The following is a 26,946-nucleotide window of genomic DNA, read 5'->3' as shown; positions in this document are numbered from 1 at the left end:
GATGAACACTCATCTCCAGATACATCTAGCACAGCTGGGAAGAGTAGTGTTTTAAGTAGGTCAGCTTGCATTCCAGCCACATATGTAAGCTTTTAAAACAAATACACTGTATAAAATACAGTGATTTAATATGGAGACGGATTTTCAAGCCAGTGAAGACTTGGACACCAAACTATCTTCTACCCCAGCAAATATAGAAGAGTTAGGAAGAATTTTATGTGTGAATCTTCAGTCACTAAAGACTGTTCCAACAGAAGAGCTGTAAAATATATATATATGTGTGTGTATATATAAAGAAATACATATATCTGTATGTATATCTTATGAAGAAGCAATACTATGCTAACAAATTACCTCACTTAGTGGAACTGCCACATACAGCAAGACAGCCATTTCATGAAATGTCATGAGTTGCAATACATACATCCCATTGAGTGCTACAAGCTGGCAAGCAGCTCCCTCCTGAATCAAGCAAAGCAACAAAACTCAGCTTTGTCATATCATCAACCAGGCTAAACAGTGAGTCTCTGCATAGGAAGTCTGACAAATGTTCCTGATACACACACACCTATTGACAAAGGAGGAGGCATACTGACAAAAAGTTGTCACTAAAACAATATTCCTACACCCATTTATTGCTTTTATAGCCAGTAGATTTGCTGCCTCCTTGTGCCAGGTATGATCATCTTCTGAAGCTATGATAAGCTGATTACGTTCACCAATCCCACAGTAGCAGAAAGCTACCTACTTTCCCCTGATCACTTCTCAGTTTTCTGCTACTTCAAAAATGTTAATCAGCCCACGAAGGAGTATGGCACACGGGAACAAGACAGCTTTTTTTGGTGCTGACAAGCTGTTAGGTGAGCTCAGCCTCTCTGATCCAGCTGCAACCATGAGGTATGCACATATACATGCAGCCTAAGTTCAGCACACCCGTAATTTACCATCTCCTCCTCTCCAGTGAGATACTTTCACATCACATCTGCTTACAACCCTCTGCAGATAAAGCACATCTCAATAGCCTTTTCATTAGTTTTTAACAACTAGTCTGCAAAATCAGATGTGTAGGTGACACGGCACTTGAACTATACAAACCGAGGCTCAGATTCTGGCCTGGCACACCCTTCTTTGACAGCAGGACACATGCATCACATTTGAATTGTGCTTCAGACTGAATAAATTCTTCCTTTTTTCCAAACTAGTTAGTTCAATTATTTACTATAAGTAACTCCCTATATAAAGCATTGCTAGTATGGAATAACACTCTTCATTGTTGTTTGCATCTCTGAATTATCTATGCAATACTCCTAAAAACCAGAATGAGCTATATTTTTCCAGACAGAAAAGGCAACAAAATCTTATTCTCCCCAACTGAGGGAAAAAAAAAAAAAAAACACCAAATGATTTTTAGATTAGCATTGTTTTCTATTTCTCCCCAAATCTGCAATAAAGTTTTATTTTTCCCAATTCCAGTTGCGGTGGTGTACTCTTGGAACACAGCTGTTGGCTTTGTATTTACTAGTATACAGTTGTTGAATGGCTTAATATATTTTCACATAGATTTTTTTAATACAGAAGCAACATAGGAAATAAGATCTAAAATACATTACCTGTGCCCCTTTCTCCCTGCTTACGCACCTTGCACTTGTTTCATATGCTTTAATCAATAAATTGTCTCTGTATCTCAACAGGGAATTATGTAAGGCAAATAAAACAGGACAAAAGTCAAAATAAAGGAAGAGAAGTTAATTCTGTTAATATTTAAGAATATTAATATTAAGAATATTAATATTAAGAATATATTATATATAACAGAATATAATATTTCTGTTAATAATTAAGAAAAGAAATCAGAAACTCAATGCTCATGGTACACAAAAAAATTAAAGAAAAAACTAAAAAAAAAAATCTTTTAACTCTTGTCCGCTCTGGGTTGATCTTTCTGTGGCTTTCTATGTTTGACTCCCATAAGAAAAGCAAAAGCCCAACAGAAGTTATGACAGTATGAGGCAGCAGAAGAAAATTAAAGATAACCCATGCAAAAATAGGTTGAAAGTGTCAAAACTGGCTGATTTAAAGCTTCATTTTAAAACACAACTTATATAGTTTAAGTTTTCTTAACCACTGTTCCAGTATAACCATCATGTTAACAGATTAGTAGTACTGAAATTTTGTAAAACACCAGGAGGTATTCCAACAGAATGCTGAAAGCATTTAATATACCCCACTTGCATTCCTTACAAGTTAGGCAACAATTATTTGAAGTTTAAAATTATTTAATTTGGTTGTAAATAAAAAAACATTTCTGCTAACATTACAGAAGTTGACCAGACTTTTTTGAGCAGCACTGCATTGTACAAACAAACTGCCATAAATTTTTTTAAGAATCTCATTGACCCTTGCTTATTTTCTTGGTTCAGTTATAATAATTTTTACGGTATTTTGCTGTCTTATAATCTATTATAGGGGAGTAAATAGACAACAATTTGGACATCTTGGACATGAACACAGATTCATAAACCTTAAATTTGTAATCTTTTCTTTCATTGATATAGTAGATTAAAGCACAATTTCAAACACTTGAATCCAAAGTTTCTGTAATACCAGTGTAGTATACAGTTGCTTCAATAATGGTGTTTAAGTTAATACAACTATATCAGCAGACACTTAAACATGCAAATGACGAGAAAGAGCAATCTTACCTACAGACCAAAACTGCCCTTAAAGAATACAAGTTACCACAAAATACAGTCCAGAACAGTTTACCCAAACTTTCCCATGAATCATCATAAGGCACAAAACATTTCTCAATACCCTACGGCAAACTTAAGGCTTGAAATGTAAGTATAAACCATTAAAAAGATAAATAGTAAGTCAGGAGCCACAGTTTACAACAAAGAATTAAGGAGAAAGACCATTTTGCTAATGACAATTGCCTTAAGGCTTTGGCTGTACAAACTGAAACTTTTCAAACCTTTCACCTGGTTTTCTGAGGCTCTCCAGTTACAAGGCAGTAATTCTACACAGTTGGCTGCTGCTATCTTGTCTCTGTGCCTTTGCATGGGGACAGAGAGAATAGATTGTGCAGAAAAAAAGTTAGACGAAAACACTGATTTTTGTCTAGATTATTCAAAGTCTGATAATTACAAAGTGTCCAGTAAACATAATGGATTTCTTTGCAGCTTCCATCAAAACATTTCCATACAAACAACACACCATATTTTGACAGCTGGTCAGGTTTCACAGCATGCCAAATGCTCTAAAAAGTTTCAGCCTTAACAGCCATTAACAAAAACAATGAACCCAACAAGAAAAAAATAGAAGCAAGCACTTTGCAAGTGACAATAGCTCTTATGAGATTTTTTTTTTTTTTTTAAGAATCCCCAAGGTAATACAACTGCAGATGTATATACATTGACCTCATTTTTTGCCTGGTGGAAGAAACAAGCACAAAGTGGCTAGGTAGATCTCCTGTCCAACAATGTAAAAGAAGAATCCAATCTGTGTCCTACAGCTTTCACATTATCATTAGGCATCAAAGTTGTTCTTAAGAGCCAAAAGGGTTAAGAAAATTACTTCCTCTGGCAATATCAAAACTACACAGCCTACCAGATGTCACAACCTGGGTCTGCAAGCCAGTTGCAACTTTTTCCTTAATAATTATGTCCACAGAAAAAAGTTACTAGTTCAATATTCACATAACGATAACCACCTTCATGTGGTAATGTCCATCTACTTTTCCATACAGGCCTTCTAGAGAACACCAAATTAACCAAGGCCACCCTTCATCTCCCTAACGAAGCAGTGCCTACATACAATTATACTACAGCAGAAAGATCTACAGCTCATACTGACACCCACATTCAAAATTCACCTGAATTGTTGTAAGAACAATTTGTACAAGGTCAAGTCTGCCATACTCCTCAGTGTACACGCTGTTCTCAGCCTGATACTATTCCACTGTAAGAAGGGAAACAAAGTAGATGTGTCACTTCATAACTGTGTTCCAACCACAGAAAAAGGCAATCATCTCAATTGCAATTACAACACAAACCCCAGCACATCATCTTTCAGCATTGAGCATATCGATGGTCATTTTCAGAGGGCTCTCAGACTAAGAAAACATAACTTTAGCTGGAATGAGATCTAAGAGCTTGCAATTTTAGGCAAATCTCTTACTAAACATGGCTCTCACCTTGAAAGCAAAATAACTGCATGGGACAGAATTCACAACGTGATTTGTTCCTTTAACTAAAACACTTGATTTGCTTCCATTCTTCTTGTGTTTCTTTTTAAAGTAATTAATACATAGAAACAAAACATGTAATATACAGATCTAACCCAGCTATGATACATATTAAGAATAAAGTATGCAAAAATGCAGAAGTCGGTCTTCATGAGCTCAAGAGATGAGCCAATTGTCAACTCCTATGTACTGACAAGGGGCCTCAGCCCATCCTCCCTGTGTTGCCAGGCAACCATTCCTGTATCCTTAGCTGTATTCATTAGCCATTAACCACCATCAGGCTCTCTTTCTTTTCTCCCTCACACAGGCTCCCACTCCGAGATGTATGAAGGGGAGGGGGAAGTTAAACAAGATGACTTTCTTTCTGATCAGAAGTAACACTTTGAGTTTTAATAGCTAATAGATTTTAGTCAATTCAGACAATTCGTATAATTGCTTTGTAGTGAAAGATACACCATGATTATAAGGTACAGTTCTTTTAGTAACAGGGCTCTGTTAAAAGTCGACATTAATAGAAATCTTCTAAAATGCCTATTATTAGACAATGATGATCTCATGCTGACAGTACTAAAGTGCCCTTTGAATTTGTAAAAAATAAAATAACAGATGACAGCTTTTTAACTCCAGAAGAATGGCATTCAACATGCGGAAATGCTATTCTAAACCCTGTCTAGAAAAATAAAAATCAATTGATCTCAGAAGTAGAAATGTGTTCTCTTTAATTTATTCCATGGAAACAAAGTATCACTTCCACAACTAGAAGTACTGATCCACTGTTCTCAGTATCAACATTGTGTCTCTTTTTTATTTTTGAAACCTCCATGTGGACATGTTTTCAGGTCTGTCAACCATCACTGAAAAAGAAGCCTGATTAAAGATTATTAGGACAGGGACCATGAACAAGACTGGAAAACATCCTTACAAGGAAAAGCTAAAAGAGCTTAATCTGATATTTTAGTGGAAGTTTGGATGTGATTAACCAGCGGTCTAAATAACTAAGCCTGGATCAGAGATGAGATAGCATGAGGTTGTGCAGGTAAGCAATAAAAAAAAAAAAGTGCTATTTTCAATGCTTCAAGCTGATTCACACAAATTCAAGAAATGAACAGGGCAAATGTTTTCCAACAGGGTAATCTGTTGGGCATGTTTCCAAGTATCGTTAGAGCTTTTCCATCACCAGAATCTTCAGAATTGGAGGCTTTTGCTTTAAGTACAGAAATAATTATTCCAAGGAACGCCTATTGCCTCCAGACAGGACAACCACAACGGTCGCTCCAGCTTTGAATTATTCCATGGTCTGTATATAGCAACTGCCAGAGGAGAAAAACCACACCACAATACTTTTACATTTGACATGAAGAACTGGTAAGAGAAGGAACAGTGCTATCACCCAGAATGCCTACTCTCCCACAAGTCCTTTATAAGGCTCCTGGGGATTTTGTTATACACTTCATGAACCAAGGACATCAAAATGAATGAAATTTAGCAAAACATATGTAATGCACAGAAACAACTGTGGTGTCAAAAAACTAGGTGATGGAGACAATTCTACAGGACAGAAGGAAACATTGTGACTACTACTGTTTGTTCCTTAGAGCACAAAAGCATTCCTATGTACTCATGGTTCACAAAATTTTCTTCTGGTTGTGTCTACACAGGTCAACACTGAAGATTCTCTTTCATTTCCAAATGAAACTTCTGTAATTTTCACCCAAAGTACATCACACGAGAAAAAGGATTTAGTGTTGTCCATTTTATAATTACTTTAGTATAACAAGCATAGTCATGCCTATTTGCTAATTAGACAAATGCAATACTGATCACTACCAGATTTCTTAAATATTTCTCTCTGATGCCAGAGCCTAATGGAAACTTGAAAACTATTTCAACCATGAAACCATTGCGATACAACTGAACTAACTGTCAAATATGTTTGGTAGCACCAAACAGGGTGAAGAGAGAAAGCACAAGAATCTGAAACTATTCTTGCTGTGATCACATGGCCCAGAGGTGTCAGGAGAGTTCCCATCTTCAGGGACAGCAGCCTCTCCACAAGCCCATCTCTCCATCAGTTAGACAAGGTAACCACTTACCGTGTTTATGGGAAATATTTGAAGTATAGCATGGAAACGGCCATCCTAGCCACACAGAGACACTCTCTGAACTACTAGGAAATGTGATTTTGCTTTTTTATTTATTGTGACTGCCTAAATTCTATAAGCATATTTTTGTAATTTCTAGAGCCAGATAACTTCATCGTTGCAAGTTCTTCTGTCTTGATCCATAGCTCATTAAAGCTTCAGTTCATTAACACTGTATCAGTATCATGATAGCAATTTAGAGGAGTTCAATATTTGCTAAGAATAAGACATTCTGGCCATCTGTGAGTCCTTGGGCATTTCCTAAGTATGTCAAATATCAAGTTTTAATACACACTTACCTGGAGTCTTACTATAGGAGCATCTGCATTTAAATACTATTCAAATCAGAAAAATGTTAATAGCAAATTATTTAAATAACTCCACAGTCCTTAAAGAAAATTTCTAACTCTCAAAAGTCCTTAGAGAAGAATCACAATTCCCACCCTAAATGGGATACAACCAAGCCCACAATAGTGTCATTAGGTAGAACAAATCTATAAAACAAAAGTCTTATCCAGCTATGGGTTGCTATCCAACCCATGGGCAGCTGGGCAGGCTCACTGAAGGTCCAGCACTTCTTTTGAAAGAATTGCTGACAGCTTTATTTTGATCTCTTTTTACAAGCAAAACTACTCAATCTGATCTGGTTCTAGAAATACCTGACACTTAAGGGCAAAACCTGGGCCTTTAAACCAAATACACAACTGAATATATTTTGACAGTGAATTTTTCAGATGTATTGTGCTGCCTGGAACTTGCTTTTATGGCAAGTGGCAGTATCACAACTCCCAATACTACGGATATGAAGTAGTATGTAGTTTCTATTACATCTAAATTTAGAGAAAGTTTCACTCCAAAATAATGCTTTTTGAGTACAGCAATCTCACTGATCCCTTCATCCACAGACATAGCTGAGCAAGTAGATCCAAAGAGTTTCAAACATTGAAAATTACCCATTTTGAGTGATTTCAAATGAATGAACAAGACACAGTAAAAAGTTAAATGAATTATGGCCATGTTAAAGGACTAGTCAGTGGAGATTAAGAATACTTAGCTATACTTGCAAGCAATAAAGTTATTAAAATTATTTTCTGCAATGATTTCACAAAACAAGCTTGCCACATCACCATGGAACACAGCAAGTTAAACAATTCTGGAGAAGAAAGACTAAAAATATGCAGTGTTAGAGGATACATTTTCCATATACATGAGAAACCAAAGCGTATAGATATATAATGAAAACTGTAGAGTGCTGAAAATTAGTCTCTGGTTTGGCTCTTAATTTCCTACAGATATTTAATTATTCCTTTATCATTTTCACTGCCTCGCTTTCTATACCAGGAGTATGGTACCATGAAAATAAAATTAAGAGGAACAAAAATGTGAATTCCCATTCTAGCAATTTTGTTTGCAACTGAGCTCATGAAATACAGAAGCTAGAGTTGCAACCTGATTTTCAATTATTTATACTTTGCTGCCTTCGTAATTTCACATTTTCCATTCAATTATAGTGATCTCTGCTTCATATGCATATTCAATTTTTAAACAAAAACAGACACTTGCCAAGGCAGTAAGACATATAAGCATTCATGCCACTGTCATTTTGTTTAATTACTGAAGCCTACCCAAAATTATTGGCTCATGCTTACACTTTATTTTGACTAAATATTAAGTTTTGCAACTTAACTTGTTAAAATGCTGTCTTTCTTTGTTCTGAGCACGTAATATCCTCACTTTTTTTCAAACAGAACAACTATGATGAGAAGAAAAGTTTGAATAGGTGTTTGATACTTTTTTTCCATTTACCTTAAAGCCAAGATGGGGATCAGTTTTGTAGAACCTTTTTCATGAAGGCATATTTTCAATCTGGCCTCTACCTTAATTCTCTGCAAAAGAGAAACACATCACATTTTACAATACCATTCATCAAAACAGAAAATTAACCATTTGCAATGATGTAAATATAAAGAGAAGATGCATTTTCCTGACACAGCAGCAAAATAAAATGTATTCTTAAACATGCTGGTACTTATGAAGTATTTTTCTCACTTAAAGTAACAAAGCGACTGCCTAAAATGTCAAAAACAATGCCCTTGCATCCAGCGAGGTCTGGTTCATGAAGTAGCAGCAGGGAACTTGTGGTGGTTCTTCTGCTCTACTACAAAACACTGGACAACAAACAATTGCCTTGTTTATCCATCAGTAAAGTAGAAGTGTTCTTATTACAAAAAAACCCTGATATCCTGATCATTTCAATTTTTCACCTATTTCCCACTAGCAAACTCATTATCACTCACATAAATCTCCCTCGTTCTTTTAATGAAATGCAGAAGGTGTCAATGTGTTCCTTCCCCAAGCAAAACAAGGTAGCTCAGTACATATTTAAACAGTCTCTGCCTATATCGCTGCAGCTCAGTACTAATCAAAGCTTATTATAAAGATTCTACAGATAACTCCACTAATAACCCTGTGTTGCCGCACTACATAAATTATAAAACAAAGGAAAAGAAAGGATCAATAGTAACCAAGTTGTGCTGTTGTAATTTTCTGTAAACACAACCATATCGGGGCCACAAAGAAGTAATCTTGAAAAAAAAAAAAAACACCCCAAACACGAAAGCCACAACAACAACAACAACAAACCCACACAATGCACTGCAGCTTCTTTTCCGAGGCATCCCATCAACATCCACAATGCAGAACCCACCGAGTTCCTCCAATACTTCATTTTGTAGGACCACAGCCAGCACCAATCCCAATAAGCAAGTAATGCACTGAACTAGCAGGAGTGCAGTTTCCATCTCCTAGACACTAGGTTTTCATATAAATTTTACTGATCCAACGTAATGGCTGTAGCAGCCATGTTGAAACAGGCCTTCCTTTGTGCAGATAAGCAAGTGGGAAAAAGTGGTTGGGAGATGGACAGGCTTTGGGTGGAGAATGAACTGGCTTTTACATCTTTTCCTAGGTATGTATTCAAAGGTCTGACCAAAGCTATCTTCTAGATAACTAGGAAAATAAAATCTGTAAAAGAAAATTTTAAAACATGTTGGAATTTATCATCTGGAGATAAATTATCTTCAAAGAAAAACCCCACAATTGATGGTACTTTAGCTATTTGTACTTCAGTTGCTGTTTTAATTGCTTTTGAGGTAAGCCGCAGAGTCACAGTTCATCAAAATGGAAAACCACCAGGAAGATAGTCCCTTTATCATTGTAGATTTGAACCTGTCAGACACACATAATTTGGGTTGGGAGAAGCTTAAGTAGTCACCTGGTCCAACACCCCCCACCCCCATTTAAAACAGGAATAACATCAACATTAGATCAGGATGCTCAGAGCCTTGTACAGTCAAGTAAAACTAAGGAAAATACCAGTCCTAAACTAGATTTATGTTTTGCCCTTCAAAGATCTGGTCCCCTTTTCACAAAGACAGTTGACAATGAACTGCAGCAAAGCAGCAAAATTTTAAAACAAAGTAAGGATGGACTTACTGAGTACCAGAAAGCACATTTTCTTGACAGTCATAAATACAGTATTTTATTACTATTCTGCAACACAACCCCTTTAAACTATACAAGCCCATAATACAGTTACAGTCTTACTGGGCAAGATAAAAGGGGGAGGAAAAAAAAAAAAAAAATCACTCCTTTCCCTGGACCTGAAAAAGACTTATTTGCTCACAGGTCTCAGATAAAAGCTTCACATTAAAACATTTCATCTGTTTTACAGTTTTACTGCTCAAAAGATGAACTATGAGATTAAATCCAACTTTCTATTAAGCTCTAGAGATAGCCACATGCCATGCAACTCATAAGACTTTAGGGTTTGGACATCAGTAGTAGATATTGAATATATGAGGGAAGCATTTCGAAAAGGCATTAACACTAATAGGGCTTACATATGTGTATCAAGGGAAAAATAGCTGCTAAGTTATGATATTACTCAGTCATGATCCAGAGGTACCGAAATAAGCCAACTACAATTCCACAGAAAATCGGAGAACTTCTTAATTCACCCACTTAGAAGAATCTTTGATTTCTTCTAAGCATCTACTGAGAAGAAAAAGAGAGAGGGGAAAAAAAAAAGGTTAAATCAAACTAATCAAACTCAAAGATTTTTCTGCTTTACCAGTTTGAAGAACAAGTGCAGGGGCAAATTTAGCAGACACAGATTTTTTTTTTAATTGAAAACCAGAAGAAAATAGAACACAGTGAACTCTGTCCACAGTCTATAGTTTTATCCTATCTTTTGCATTGAGACAGTCAGAGAGCTATTTAAAACATGCAGAACATTAAGGTTTTTCTCTCACTATGACTAATAACTGCAGGATCTCACACCTCTGTGTCTTCTAGATATGCAGTTATAAAGGGGACAATACCATTTGGCCATTTACTATATAACAGTGAGATTCAGGATCAGGGAACTTCAAAAAAGGTCATGTTTCAGTTTTCTGCTTTACCATATAGAGACACTTCATTACTGACCACCTTCCTGTGCAGAAATGACAATGTTCATAATATACTTCTAAATTTTTGTCCATGCCATCTGTACCTTTAACTTTTAAGCAGCTAAAGTACAGATAATGACTCTGAAGTAATTTAAGTAGACCAGCATTAGTCCAAGGAAAAAATTCCTGTTCACAAATCCTGAAGAAATTCTTCTCTCCTCAGCAAAGTTATATTTGAGAAGATAAGCATTATTGCTGGGAGAGAATGTTGTAAATTGGAACAGAAATCATATTTGACATAAAATTATAATCCCTGTGTTTCACATGAGGCTCAGAATTCAGTGGGTAGAGAAGGCAGAGAGAGAAGGGAGGAATACAACCACGAACAGATTAGATGCTGTCACTTACAATCTATCATCACACTTTCTCAGATTATGAAAATGAAATTTTCCCAGTAGTACATTTTATGCTTGACAGATTACAGATCGGTTTACACATTCAAAATTGGAGCACTTGGATTTTACAAAAGTTCAGGTCTTCTGAGACCAGCATTTATTATATGGTTTGACATGAGTCAAGAGAAACATTCAACAAGACAATGCCAGAGACACTTTCAGGCAATGAAATGGGTGAAATCACAAACCCCTTAATGATCACTTCAGCAAGCCTGAATTTAACACTTTTTCCTTGACTATACAGGTGGCTCAGAAAGGTCATTAGACTATTATATTCACTGTTATGTAGAGCAGCACTATACACATGCAAAGTTTCTATAGCAACTCTTTCTTAATTCACTCTTTAAGCAAAACACCAATTAGCTTTTTATTATAGCCAATTAAAAAAATCTGCACACTAATTGACAACCTCTCTACTCAGAATTTAAGCTTATGCAAAAGAAAATTGCAGTGAAATTTTCTGTGGTAATAGCTTACTTCCTATTCTTCTTAACAGAACAGTAAATTACTCTTGATAGGGGCTGAACAGTTATTTTCAATCTAAAACATTTAGACACACAGAAGTAACCTATCCTGATATGACTGAAATCTTAGTAGAGCCTGCAGATTACAGGTTTCAGAAAAGCAACAGAAATGTAATCTGCATTGCAGGAAATTGGGCACAGGCCTATGCACCTGGAGATCATGCAAGAGGCAATCAGCAAAATGTTTCTCTCTCAGACTATTTAAGCATGTTGAGCCAAGGGAGAAAGATGGCAAAACACAGTACTAAAAGTCAAATTCAATAGGGCAGCAGAGATATTTTCTTAATGCTTCTTAATACTTATTGATGGTTTTCTCAGATGTCTTCTACACAGCTGGCGTTGACAGCGTCTGTATGCCACTTCAAGTAGCAAATATCAAGATATATTAGTCAGAAAACAGTCAGCAAGCACAATATAAAAAGAAACACACCATGATGCAGAGTATCAGGAGAAGTAATCAACAATAAAAGCTAAACCATCCTTCTCGGTAAGATGTTCTGCAGAAAGCTGAATAAAAAAAAATGTCATTCCCCTTACAGTTCTTGCCCGTGAGATGTCGGGATTCACCTTACTAGTAAATACACACAGAACAAAGTAGTACATGGCTCCTCTGACAAGCCTGGCATGCCCCAATCAAGACTTAATGGTACCTGAGGTACCAGTAGGTCTGCTGGTTCTTAAAGACAATTTACAGAAACTACTTTTATTCTCACCATCTTATACTTACTTACTCACACTGTCTTATTCTGCAGTATTAGTATAGAAACTTAAGGCATCTGACAAGTTATGTGGGGACACAATAGTCCAAGACTTTCCAATAACCAAGAGTTTCCCTTGAAAGGCTGATGAAAAGGAAGAAGGCTTAGATTGGTTTCAATCCTACCACTGTAGAGGAGAGAGCAAGGTATTCCCACATGTGGAAGAGACCACTATGTATAATCTTGGAGATACAGAAGTTGCTGCAGCATGAAAAGACCATCTGCTGCAACATCAGTAGGGTTTGGAGTACATTGGTGGGCTGGGCAGTAAGCAAGGACACCAGAAATAAGGGACTAGGGTTAAGCAACACAGCTACAGGCTTTTATTCTTGGTTCTTTAGAGAGGTAAACTCCCAAACACTGCTCCCTGAATTGCCAGAAAATGGTCACACATTCAAGCTCTAAGCCTTCCAAGTGCAAAGTCCCTGCTACCTCCTGCAGAGAGATTGTATTAGTCCAAGACACAGTGCACAGTGTTACACACAAAGTACTAGTTGAAACTGATGTCATTATTTGTAGTCCAACGACCGAAGATTTCTCCTCTAGTAAACCCCTGCTACCAGCACCTCACCAAAATATGTGACAGTTCCTACATCTCTGCAGTGCACATGGCTTCCTTCTCTGCCCTTGAAGGGAGGAGAGCAACCCATGTCTCAGCACAAGACAAAAGCACCTGCTAGCGTCAGAGGTACTTACTGGCAGCAGCTGGCATCATCTTCAGCTGCTCTCCAGGAACCTACATTCCCAGTATCAGAAAGGCTCCAACCACTGACAGCCATTTTTCAAATACATCACCATCAGGTATCTCTTTCTTACTTTCTTCTCTGATGTGCTCTTTGCCCAGTCAGACTGCCCTGAACAGTCATGTCCATGCGGTCAGGCAGGCGGTGTGTGATGTGAAAATCCTCATGGGAGTAAAACAACAGACGATTTCTGGCAGTCTCATCCCTGCCAAGAAAACACCTTCAGTGGCCTAAAATATGAACCCAAGCCAGCTGTGCAGCCATCCCAGTCTTTGTAAAAGCAGACAGTTTCACAAATCAAAATGATCAGGCAAGTATACACTTCTGCTTTTTATTTCCTGCTATTATAATGAGCATTGTAAGTATCTTCATTGAAACAACAATTTGCACATTTGGTTGCAGGTAAGAAACACAGAACTACCTTCCACTTTAAGGCTCCAGAAGCCACATTTTCTACTTTGATTGACTTTTTTTACTGTTCCACAGGAGGACTTACTGCAATTAAATTGTCTTTGTGTAAGTATAAAAGTTCGCAATATTCTGTTATTTCTAAGAAGTAATGGGATGGCTTTGTTGCGTATCTAAATTACTCATCCACTGTTATGACCTACTATAGAACTAAAGTAGATTAGAACAATAGTCTAGGCATCACTGCGAGCATGGATTTTCAATAGTTTTGAAACATCCTTCTTGACTCCTTTCATTTCCTCTTATGATTTTGAAATGTGTAGAACACAGAAGCATGATTACAGTAAATTTTGATAACTACCGTGGATTTCTCGCACTATTTCAAATGAAGAAAAGTATTTCAGAAAAACCTTCCATCCAAATACACCTTTCCAACTTCTACACAATCCTGTGTAGGCAATAATATGCACCCGTACCATTGGATGATGAATAGAAGAATTTAAAGAAAAGCATAATTTTCCCACAATGCTGTTCAACTTCTGAAAAGATTTGGTGTTCTCAATCCAAAATTTGAACACAGAATCTGAAAGCAAAATGACTGTACAAAAGATACTTTTCTTTCTTCACCAAGATGTGAAGGAAGAAAAGTATTACCTTTATGGACTACTACACTTCAATAATCTGAAGTTACTACCCCCAAACCTAAGAAAACTCAGGTTTTATTAAAATGTTTGAAGTAATTAAAATGTTATCTAAATAATGGTAATTCACGTAGTTCTAATTCTTGCTACTCTATTAAAGATGTATGGCAAGATCTCTGACTTGCAGTCAGATCAAATAGTAAATGCTGAAAAGTTCTCCTTCCTTTGTGCTGTCATTACTTTATTTACTAGAAGTCTGAAAGCTAGGGGTAGATTAAGCATTTCCCATGAAACTTCAACTTTGGATTCACAATTGCCACATCTGTAAGCTCTGAAATGAGAAACCCTGAGCAAATAGAACAAGAGGATATTATCATCGCTACCAAGTTCTCAGACCACAGCATGTCAGAGAAATTATTGCATCTTTTTAATACTCATAAACTCTCCCAAAACTCATGCTTTTCTATCAGACAGAATAAATAAAACAAATCTCCTGCCTTGCTACTGAAAATGACCCATTTGTACCTAGAGGTACAATATATATTTTCGTATTTTACCATTTCAAAGTTAAGTTCAAAGACCTAAAGATATGATAGCTTAAGCCTGAAAATGATGCAAGTGTCTCCAAGCATCCCTGCACCTCATAGTCAGGAAAATTTGGCCAATTGAAAAAGAATCAAACACTGAGGAAACTACAATTAAGTGTTTCTATGGAGGAATAACACTATTAAAACAACCCAACCTATCTCCCCCTTCCAATATCTTCCATCTAAATTTCCAAAAAACATCTAGTCTCAGTACTTCTTACATCTTCTAATATTATGGGTAGAACAGAATATATTTATGTTATACGCATGAGAAAAATCAATACATGCAATTCAAATCTCAACAGCACATGCCATTTGATGGATACACTGCTCTAGCTAGTGCCAGCTTGCAGCAGGGAATCGACAAGCAATTTCAGTGCTAGCACCAACCCTTGTAGCACCTGATGGATCCACTCTGCAGCTTTGGTCCTCAACAAAGGACTGGAAGAAGGAAGAGTCAGTACAAATCATGACATGGAGGACAAACAGGGAACCTATGCTGGCATTATGCTTTGTTTTTGAGATAAGAGCTCCAACAGTTTGTCTTTATATATTCAGCAAAAATTAACTAATAACTACCCACATAAAGGACAAAGATGGCTGCTTTGAATTGAAAGAGAAGGCCAAAGAAACTGGGTTTAGTTACAAAGACCCCTAATAACAAGCAGCAGAACGCTTATCTTTTTTGGGTGGAAGTAGCTGTTATCTACCTTCCCTGCTCCTAATGGGATTCCCTGGGGGCTCTATTTTACCAGTTTCAAAAGGTCAGTCGCTGTCTCCAAGTGCTTCTTGTCAATGTTAAAACCACAGTCTAGTCTTTGATATCGAGATAAAAGAAATATTTGCTGGTTTAGACCACCACAAACTGAGAATAAGGCCCACTGCAGTATTTCAAAGCAGCAAGCGTGTAACACAAGATGACCAAGGTAGGGTAATATTCTGAAGAACAACAAAATGATTTGTTACGATAATACTCAGTGATACTTTCAGCCTAGTCCAATAAGCACTGAAGTTTGCAGAACTTCTGTCGATTTTAACAGGTTTTGGAATATGTCCTTTATGCCCTCTGAAATTATAGCAGGAAAGTAGTATCACTTTATTAGGTTTAGTGGGCACACACACCATATCTTTAAGCTTCTCTCCTTTAAGGAGAAGGAAGGTTCATACACTCAGCATATTCAGACACAAGAAATAAAGCAAATGAGAGGAAAAGCAGATTTCTCGATGACAGAACAAAGACAACAGGTTCACTTCAAAACGGTTTGTATTTCCTCCCTTGCCAAAAAAAATAATCAGATAATATAGATTATGCTTTTACTTCTATTCTTATCAAGATTCATTCCAGTTGTGAAAAGAAGGTATGTCTATCTCTATAGATTAAATCATAAAAAATAGCAAAAAGTCAATTTCCAGGCTTTACAACTATTTTCACCTAATAATTTGTTGTACTTTGCAATTGCTAAGTTATAAACCTCACCAAAATAGGGTTTATAATAGCACAACTATAGATAATCGTCTGACAGCATTTTTATTAGATTCCTTATATCAGAGTTCATAAATTGGCAATAACAATAAAAAATATGTAATTCTAACAGAAACATACCATAGTGGGGGCCCAGGTTGTTTTTAAGTATGGAGAAAAAACTAGACTATACCTCTCCATCTTGCCCCAGCACACAGCCAGCCAAATTTTAAAAATGAAAACAATTATTGACTTTTCAGCAGAAGCTGAGCTGCCCGTTTTACATGTGCTCAGCACTACAAAACCTTCAGTCTTGATCCTCTAGTTCTGCCCTGCATCAGCTCAGGGGCTTCCGCAGCAGCTGTGGGGGCTCTATGGGCAAAGGCAACTTTGGGCACTGGGCAAGTTTAAAATCTCCTCCTGTGTCCAAGGAACCACAGAGGGCTTGTGAGCCCAGGAAAAGGTGATTCAGCCTCTGTGCTGACAGAGAGGTGGAGACAGTTTTCGATATGTTTTTATATAGCAAAATGTTTTGTGGTGTAGAGATGCACAAAGTAGTAATCGATGAGCTCGTTCAAGCGTGTTACATATACTCCAGTAACTCAGAGCACTAATGAAACCAGACTGCACTCAAGCTAGCTTATCCTGAATTATGTCAGGTATTTCTGCCCAGCCCTAAATTGTGCTACCTCATCTAACCTTTCAGAAGACACCACATTTAAGTCATCCCATGTTTTCACAAAGGGGATGGGCAGGGAGAAGAGCCTCTTCTTCCCTGCTTTCATCACAACTGATGAAGCACACCCCTCCAGAGACACGGCCCCATCAGGGGGTCACCTCACTACTTACTCTCCAACAGGAGAGATGATGTACGATTCCCACCTGATTCTGCATGTAGTTTTGGGGACATGCCATGGATGTGGGACCCACATCTCAGATCTGCTCTTCCCTCTGCCCAGACAGGCGCTCTGGACTGCTCAGCTTCAGTCAATTGGCATCTTCTGGTTTTCATCTTCCTTGGACAACCCTGGCACAGGGATATCCTCCTGGTGAACTGCAGCGCTAGCAGCCTACTATCTGTCCAAGACTAGAGGAAAAATAGGAGCTGATTCATTCTGAACAGTTCTGCCACACTGAGCTTTGCTGACTTATTACTGGTCAGCATATTTATTATGCTAGATATAAATAAAACATTAAACATTTTACTCAAAATATCCAAAATAGCCTGTCATTCTCCTACTTCCTGAGCAAATGTAAATGAGTTTTCTCTCCAATGGATTTTTGGTTTTTTTTTTGTTATTAAAGAACCAACACAAGGAAAAAGCCATGAATAACTACACCTTTACTAGAAAAAAAAAAAAGGAATAGCCAGGAAATAATCCAGACAGCCAAACTTACATTATTGCTATAAGCCAAATTTTGTGCTATTGTTGCTGTTGCATTATTTTGGTAGTCCAATTAACTTCTGATGTTGTCAAATGCAAAGTCAGATAACTAATAACCATTTTGCACAGTAAGTACTTACGTATAATACTGATAGTAACACGATTACACAAATTTCCATTAGCCTACGCTATCAATTAAATACTCTCAAAGGTAAAGGATAAAATACCTGTTTTACAGCAGTGATTATGAATTCCTGTAGTCCAGGAGACAAGTATTGCACATGGTGTCAAACAGCAATAACTAATTCTGAAATCTTATTTGCTTGGTTTCTAATTAAACCCATTCTATTACTGTAATGTATTTTTGCAGTTAGCTGCTGTCAGACTTAACTATGTCACCAGCAAGCACCAATAAAGATCATATTGATTTAAGAGCATACAGTGCTAAAAATCTATGTTCCAATAGGTGGAACAGAGGTGACAGCAGAATTGGAAAGTCTTGCTTAGTTCACCATCCAACACAAAATTCCCATCCTAACCATTCCACAAAAGAGGCTCATAAATGAGAGCAAAGATGAAACAGGGCAGAATACACAACTCGGCTAATAATGCAAAACCAACATTCTTGTTCATGCTGGAAGGAAAAAAATAAAAAAAAAAGAAAAACTAGGACCTGTACCAATTTAACTTTGAAATAAAATTTTTAACAAAATGTAGATGTATCATCTTGCCCCACTGAAAGGCCATGGAAAGGTGACCCATTGTTCCAAACACAGAGCTTGATTCTCCGTTGGTTCTCCACCAGGTAAATTGGTAGTCCCAGCAGAAATAAGAGCTACTCTCGTGTTGGTGAAGGGCAGGTCAGACAACCACTAGCAGCGCTGTGATTTAAGAGTCCCACTGATACATCTGCGAAAAGATCAAGAAAGCTCTGATTGCCTATTATGCATTATTAAGAAACAGATCAATACAGAAATCTCCAGAGGCCACTGACATGCAACTGCACGTGTGATTTAACCTTCTGCAGACACATCGAGCAAGCAGTGAAAGCTGGTTTCCTGCAGCCCATAGTCTGGGTCTCTGCTGCACAGTACACCTTGAGCCATAATTGAAGATTTTCCCCTCAGGTAGGACTCACATGGCATCTCTCCTCCAACTCACCTTCTTCCTCCCTCCCTGTTGCATTTTTTTTTGTGTCTACTAAAAGTTCAAGCCTTGGCTTTTTCTAATGGGATCACAAACTCTTTTTCAATCAGTTCCCTGTTTTCAGGGGATTTCTAGGATAGTACTCACATTCTCAACTCTATCCAGCAGGAATGGCTCTGCTGCTGACATATTTGCACATAGTTTTCCCACCTCAGGGAGATATACTGTAAATTTGTTGATTTTAATGCACCATCTTTCAGCCAGCATGTGCCTCTGCCTCACCCCATCGCTTCTCAGAAGCTAGTGTATGGGAACGGAGCCGTACGCAAATGCATGGAAGTTTGCCCCAAAAAGTCTCTGTTTTGGCTCTAGTGCCCAGTGAACACTTGACAACAGATAAGCAGCTGTGAGTGCTGCTCGCTGTGCCAGGCACAGACATCTCATGTCAACTTATGCTCCTCCTGCTATACCCACTGCCATTAAATTTCATTTTAAGTTCTTTGGGGCAGGGGTTGGGTTGGGAGATGGGGTTGTATGCGTGCAGCGACCAAACGCAAAAAGTGCCAGACTCCAGATGGAGCCTCTAAACATTACTTTAAATACCAAGAGTAACCAGTTATTTCTACATGTTTTTCAGCTGAGGGATTGATTTTAAGGATCAGAGAACAGAAACAGCTCATTTTTGAAAAATTAAAAGTAAAATATTAGGAGCTTCAAACGCTCAATAATTTTCTTCACAAGGTAGGAATACCACTCAAAATTCCCCTCTCTGCCACATAGTATTATTTTTCTTGAAAAGACGAAAACAAAGTTAATTTCTGAATAGTAGCATATGTCATATAAATATATGTACCAGCACCACCCTGTGAGCCTCACACCACTTTGCTAGCAGAGCTGGGCAGATTTGTGTTATTTACAGTAAGCGTAGTTAATAACTTAAAATAATCATGCTTAGCATCAAGCTCAGAATGAACTGCTGCCAAAGTGATAAATGTAGCTATGAAAATTGATAGCTTTGAAATTTGTTTCAAGGTTCATATACAGAAAACCTCACCAGCAGACATACATAAATCAGAACACTTTTAAGAACAAGAGTATTCTGCATATGACCAAATTAAGTATTTGAAAGTCACCCACCTAGAAGAAAAACCGTCTCCAGCTTTGGTGACTGGCTGTTTATTTCCAACACAGAGATAACTTTATTCATTGTGGAAAAGGAGGATATCTGATTCTTTCCAGCTTTTGAAGGGTAAAAATAAGTATGCAGAGAAAAGATAAAACATCACTCATTTAAAACAGGTCATCAGGCCTTAATACATTATAATTGCAACACCAATACAACTCCTATATGATTCTCCTTCTGCTCAAAGTTAAGTGATCCTTACTATTAATGCATACATTAACCTACTACAGAAAGGAGTTTCTGTTAGGAGTTCCTCCTCCACCCTCTTAGGGTTACTCTTCTAAACACAGAAGAATGTGCATTATAAACAGTTAAGCTCATAATCGTATCAGAAAAAAATAATAAAAACGGCAAAGAAATGCAGGTTCTGAGCACTGGACACTAAAAGAACTGGCAACAACACCAAATGGAAAACAGTGGAAAAAAGTAACAGTTGTTTTCACATAGCTTACACGGCTAGCAGTCACATTAGATAGTACTGGCTGTATATTGGATTGCCCAACTTATCACTGCATGGCATCTGGTTCCTCACGCCTATAACTGCCAGATTTTTATTCTGTGGGTTAAAATTCTGAATTTCTCAATCCAAGAGCAGATGTTTCTACAGGTTTCTGAAATGTGATTTCATCAATTCACCAATAACAAACACAAAATCCTACCACAGCATGCCGGCTTTTATGGAAACAGAGTTCATAGCACAGCAAGAGCAGACTCGGACCAGAAGGGGAACAAGAGGCAGAGGAAACACGGAGAAGCCAAAGAAAAGAGCAGGAATGGACACAGAGATCAGTGACACTCATGGTCAATAGCATTCTCCAAAAATCTTACTGGAGAGACTAACATACTCCAAACCATAAATTTCTTTAGCTTATCTGTAAACATATGTGAACCACACTACCAACCTGTGCATCCCTCATCCTTATCTAATGTTGACATGACAAACTACTAGTGGTCTTGCTCTTTCAAAGATAACAAGAAGGGTATGTTTACAGATCTGTAGCTTCCAGGCACACTGCTAGATGCTGTCAACTCTGTGGGCACTGCTATGATTCTGCATCACTTGACTGGTTAGAATCATTCAGTCTGCCTAGAAAATTGAACAGTAACAAAAATGCATTAATATTGCAAAGTCAAGCACTGAACAGTTACAAATTTCAAACACATATTATTATTTTATCTAGGCATCATTCTGTGCCCTAAATGGACATCATTGGGGGTAAAATGGAAGCTGCTCTTGCCTTGTTCTGCATTTATCTTGTCAGTACTCTCTCGTGAGAAAGCAGCAGAAAATCTGATCCAACAGGAAAGCAGTTGAATGAAAGCTTGAAGAGAGTATATTGAACCAGAAGAAAAAAATATACCGTCTTATATTTAAAACACACATACATTACAGAAAACTGAATCAATATCAAAGATGGATTAAGTGTTTCTGACTTGAGTAGCTCATAACTGAAACAAATGAAAACATTTCCTTGTTTTGAAAATCTTGGGATTTTTAAATATTGGAGGGGGAAGAGGAGTGTGGGTGAGGACATGGAGGAGAAAGAAGTGTGAAGGACAGCAGGAAACAAAAACAAAAGTTGAAATCCACTACAGGAGAGACAATGACTGCAAAGTACAGCAACCAGTCCCATGGAAAAAATCTTCAACTAAAACCACTCACGTGCTACAGGTAAAACCCACTCTGCACCGGAATGTTACGTGTAATAAGATGCAGTAAAACAGCATCACTAGCATACGGTTGTGTATGAATGTACAGTAATACAGCACCATCTTAAAACTCTAGATTCATATGTGACACTTTCAAAGTTATCACTGTAAACACCACAATTTATTGTCTGTCTTCTACAGCTTGAAACTGCTGATGCTGTTTAACCAACTTCTGTCCCTTAAAATATTACTCAATTTCTCCATAAAATATTTATATTAAGCTTCTAGCACAGGTTTCTGCTCAGGGTCCTATATTAAGCTCTCATGAAGAGCTGAGTCAACATGTCACATGCTCAGCCTTTTACACTCGCTGTTTCTTTCAGGTACATAAAAATGGAAGAAAACTCAAAGACGTGGTTGCACTTTTCAGTTCTCATTAATGAAAACATAACTGCAATTAAAGAATAACAGAAGTAGTAACATGTATGAATCAAAAAGTTCTTTTAAAAATGCTTTTCACTTTTCATCACCTCAACTAAATTAAGCTCCAGCAAATGGAAGGTATTACTCCAGCATGCTCGTATCCCATCCATCTCCTACTCTCCTACACATTATCGAACTCCTGTGCCAAATGAGATCATTCTACTATAGCCCACACCTGCTGAATAATTGATTGTTTTGACATTAAATGTTCATGCACAGCAGAACACATCAAATAATCTCTGCGACCACAGGAATGTGATCTTTGAGTTGCCAGGCTGCCAAAGCTTTCACAAAAGTTAATGGCAGTTGTACTTACATGATGTATACTGAGGGTTTGTCATTTTAAGTTGGCTCCAGAATTTCATGGTCTTCCAGAATCATTCTGAAATTCTTGTTTAGGACCTTATTTCCCTTGAAGGGAAGTATATACAAGGACTTGCATGACTGAGATCACTTGAAAGTAACCTCATGTTTTTACTGATGTTTGGCTAGCCTCACCTCCAGGCAAAAGTGTAAGGAAATTCATATGTAAATTATTCAGTAAGTACAGAATCTGCATAGAAACCCCAGTTGCAATATTTACAGGATTACAGGTATCTTATTTATTAAATTATACTTCCTGGATGTTAGGCTAATCATGAAGATTAAAACAGTCTTGCTGAGTTTTTCAAGAGGAGGCAACTGAGATGTACTTGGTTTCATGCTTCTTGAATTTATAGGTATACTTGTGATAGTACTATTGCAATGCTGAGCAAAGGAATACACCTCTGCAGCTCAGGCCACCCAGGAGTACCCACATCAGTGCAACATCTGGGTTGTTTTGCCTTCCCCCCTCCCCCTTGATTACTGGACAAGTCTAGAGTGACTGAACTTCCAAGACTCAGTCTCAATTAATCATTGTCTTAGTTGTCGTAACAACCACAAATCATGCAGTTACTAAAATTTGATAAAGATGCTTCTGAACAAGAACCCCTCTTTCCTCACTACCTGATGTTTAGAGGTTATACAAGTATCTTGTCCTAAATCACATAATCATTGTTAGCAAATAACACCTTATTTCACACCGAGCTGGATGCTACCAGAAAAGTCATGTGCTGCTCAAGTGCTGAATATCACTCGCTGTATCAAACAGAACTTCAAAACATATACAGTCGCACTTAGCACAGCCAGAGCTCTGCCACTGTATCACACTGTAAACCCTGCTAAAATACATGGTGTGATGAAAGAAGAATAGATTAGAAAAATTACAGTTGTAAATAAAATTTGTCAAAATTTAGAACTGGTGGAGGATTCAATAAAATGGCTTACCACAAGAGAGCATACTTGCATATATAAACTGCTCAACAGTTAGGTAATTCCAACATAGGATTTTTTTTTTTTTTTTTTAATTAAAAGATGCAGCTGACCTGCGAATCATCATCGAAACCAAGGACTTTATCAAAGTGAAAAGCCCAATTAGCATCAGTCCTCTCTGGATGTATAGCTAACACATCCCTCATCAGCTCAATAAAAACCCAAGGGTGCCTCTGCTCTCCAGAACTGCAAAACTAATAAACATTTTCATTTAATTTGAAACAGACTACACTGAAATCCAGTTTACCTCTGAGTAATAGTGGATTGCATGCTTTTCTCCAGGGCACGTGTGGAAAAGTATGTATAAAAAAGTTAATGCATGGAAAAGTACACTGAAAAGACTTGCATTTACAAATGGAGGAGGGAGAGCGCCGTATTTATCAAATCTGAAAATCTCATGCTTAAAAAGCTCTTATGCAATGCATTGAAAACGAGTTTCCATAACAGTCTTTAAAGTAACTTTCTAAGATGAATTAAAATGGTACCCAAAAAGTGATTTTTTTATTATTACTTTTCAGAAGTGCCATAGCTTCCTCTGCTAAACACTATTTTATTCTGGTTGTTTCCATCATCACCAAATGGACTGTGCAGTGTGAAAAAAACCTACAAACTGGGAAGAAACTTCAGCAATTTGTAGGGGAGTCTTATCACTGGAAAGAAAATGCATTTCCAATTACAATGCTATTTCTATTGCTGTGGTTCAATTACAGTGCTATTGTTATATAACACAATAGTTAAAGCATCTGCTCAATGTTAGCTCATCCAGACATATTTCTGATGCATCCTTAATTGTCACATAAATCAAAATCCACACACTATTTTTCCTCCAAGAGGAGAAAAAAGAAAGCAAAAAAGCCCATTAAAAAGCGCCAACCTAGAGACTATCTCACTTTAAGGCAGGAAAGCACCCAAATGTTATAGTAATAGGCAAGAATAAACAGAATAGGAAACATGTTTTGGAGGCACTCTGCAACTTTTATTCAAACAGACTTAAAATCAAATAAGTGGTAACAGTAATGCTTTTCTACACACATTGGACCTAATTCCTGCAGCTTTTAAAACTGTACTAAGAACTAACAATATTTTGCTAATAGTGCCCAATAAGAAAGTAACATTTCAAAATTTGGCCCTAAGCACAATTCTCTAGATACTCTGCAATCCGAATACTTGAGTTAAGGCTGATAAGTAAGGATCAGGAAAAGCAGCTGGGACACTGGGGCCAGGATCCACAGGAGAAGTGAGGTTCTACTCAGAGAAACATAAGATTTTGAAAAGTGAATGAAAATGACATCTCTTTTCCTATTCTTCATTAAAACCAAAAAACCCATATAGGACATAGAGCAACTATCCCAAAACAGACTATAAGACACATACACATGAGCAAGGGATGGAGAAGGGACTGCAAATCCTTGCTTTGCAAGAACCAGCTTGGATCTGCCAGTTGCAAGAATATTTTTGAAGAGTAAACCTCATTTCAGGTCACTCCCATAGCAAGGTTTTGGGTCTGATTACAATAAAAACCCAAACACAACTAGAAAACAGTTTCACTGAACAGTTTTGACCAGCTCTAATTAAGATATATACAACTCTTACAGTTGCACACCAGTTTGTTGTTTATTTGAACAACTTAAGTATTTAATAGATACCTTCACTTTTAATTACCATAAATGTCAAGAGTTTCCTGTAGGGTAAGAAGAGCTCCCCAAATGGTTCAATGATTTTTGAGCTTTATCTGAAGTGGTTAACTTCAGGATTTGGTAATGAAAGCAGCCCTACAACATTTCAAAAGCTAACAACCTTCACGCCTACACATTTTCACCCTAAAACATATCCAAGGAGTTTCACTAAATAATAGTGCCTCTTCTTGCACTTGACATTTATTAGTCATGATTTTAAAGTGAGGAGTATTTAATTACAAATAAAGGATCCCTGCCGTTGATAACTCTCAAGGAATTGCTAAGCATGAAATAAAATATGATGCTGGAGCCTCCCCTTCGACTTTGCCGTGTATATTTCTTTCTTTTGATAATTCTAATAAAATAGGCTGATTGTCAAAGTCTAATTTAAGACTTAATGAAGCAGTAAAGGTTGGGGTGATGAAAAAGAAGCTGGAACAATAACAGTAAAAACATAGTCATAGACTATGACGATCCAAGAATTTTCTGGCCAATTAGATTTGATTGTGTTAAACAATGACAAACTACAGAAGTAATTAGAAATCACATACAGTATTAGCAAGTGACTAAATGCTGGTGCTGGTTAACTGCATTTTATGCTTCCTGAAGACTGCCATATCCTTCTATCCTCTGTGTTTTAAAAAATAATCCAATTTAATCATCAGAATTGTACTTTTGCCTCCCATTTAATTGTGGCCAAATTGTTTCCTTAATTTTATCATCCTGCTGGCTTTACTACTACAAAACACTATTAACATTAAAAGGATATTATGGAAATCTCATTCACATATAGATCAACACTGACAGTGACGCAAGAAATTAATAAGAAAGCTCAATGACTGAAGTCAGGCACACGCATTTGTTATAAACATATACACTGATTTTCTATATATATAAATATTCATGAAACTCCAAGTCCACAGATATCGACCCCCAAAACTGAATTGCACAACCAAATTTTCACATGCCACTTTACCAGGCCCAAACAGCAGCAAAGCAAAACTGCTCTGCCAGTTCCAAAGAGCTGAAAGCCCAGTTGTTTTCACATTTTAAAATACACCAAAACAAAGGCTTGAATCCACAAAAACACTCACATCACAAACAGAAAAAAAGCACTTTATGCCAGTGTTCAAGACTGAGGGTTATTCACAATGGCCCAGTTGAAGACTATAGCAGGGAGTCCTTCTTGATGTAAAATTAAATACTGTCAGCCTTAACATTTCATAAGCATCTTTGTATTCACAAAGGGTGTATAATGCCATAGCAGTGAACACGCTGAAAAATGCGGAGACAGAACAATACTTAATATAAGTGCCCACAGCCAGTTTCCTTAGTGCCTCAAAATAATAAATAAATACAAATCTGACTACTAACACAACAAGCAAATCCAAATTACTGTTGTGCTTTAAATCAGTACCCCCAGTCTTAATGTGTCTGTGAAAATAGAGAGACAGGAAAAGAGAGAATTTTCAGAAGGCACAAATATGAGGTAGCAGCTTAACGGACTTTCTACATTTTAACCTCCTCCTCCAGGAATGCAATACTCATGAAGAACTTCTAACATACCTACTCGAGTTTTCAGACAATTAATTACCAGGAAAAATTAATTCACGGGAGATCCATCAGCAACATTTCCACTGGCATATTACTGAAT

General features: G+C 37.2%; 1 protein-coding gene across 1 annotated transcript in view; it reads right to left on the bottom strand.

Annotated features, from left to right (window-relative positions):
* The window catches only part of NAALADL2 (N-acetylated alpha-linked acidic dipeptidase like 2), a 489,848-nt gene that overhangs the window by 380,888 nt on the left and 82,014 nt on the right, over positions 1–26,946 (bottom strand). Inside the window, exon 2 of the mRNA XM_074878173.1 lies at positions 8,194–8,273. The gene's annotated coding sequence lies outside the window, so the exon portion shown is untranslated. The remainder of the gene's footprint in view (positions 1–8,193; positions 8,274–26,946) is intronic.

The sequence above is a fragment of the Strix uralensis genome, chromosome 9, assembly GCF_047716275.1.
Source record: "Strix uralensis isolate ZFMK-TIS-50842 chromosome 9, bStrUra1, whole genome shotgun sequence".
Lineage (NCBI taxonomy): Eukaryota > Metazoa > Chordata > Aves > Strigiformes > Strigidae > Strix > Strix uralensis.
This window is presented reverse-complemented; position numbering and strand designations above follow the sequence as displayed.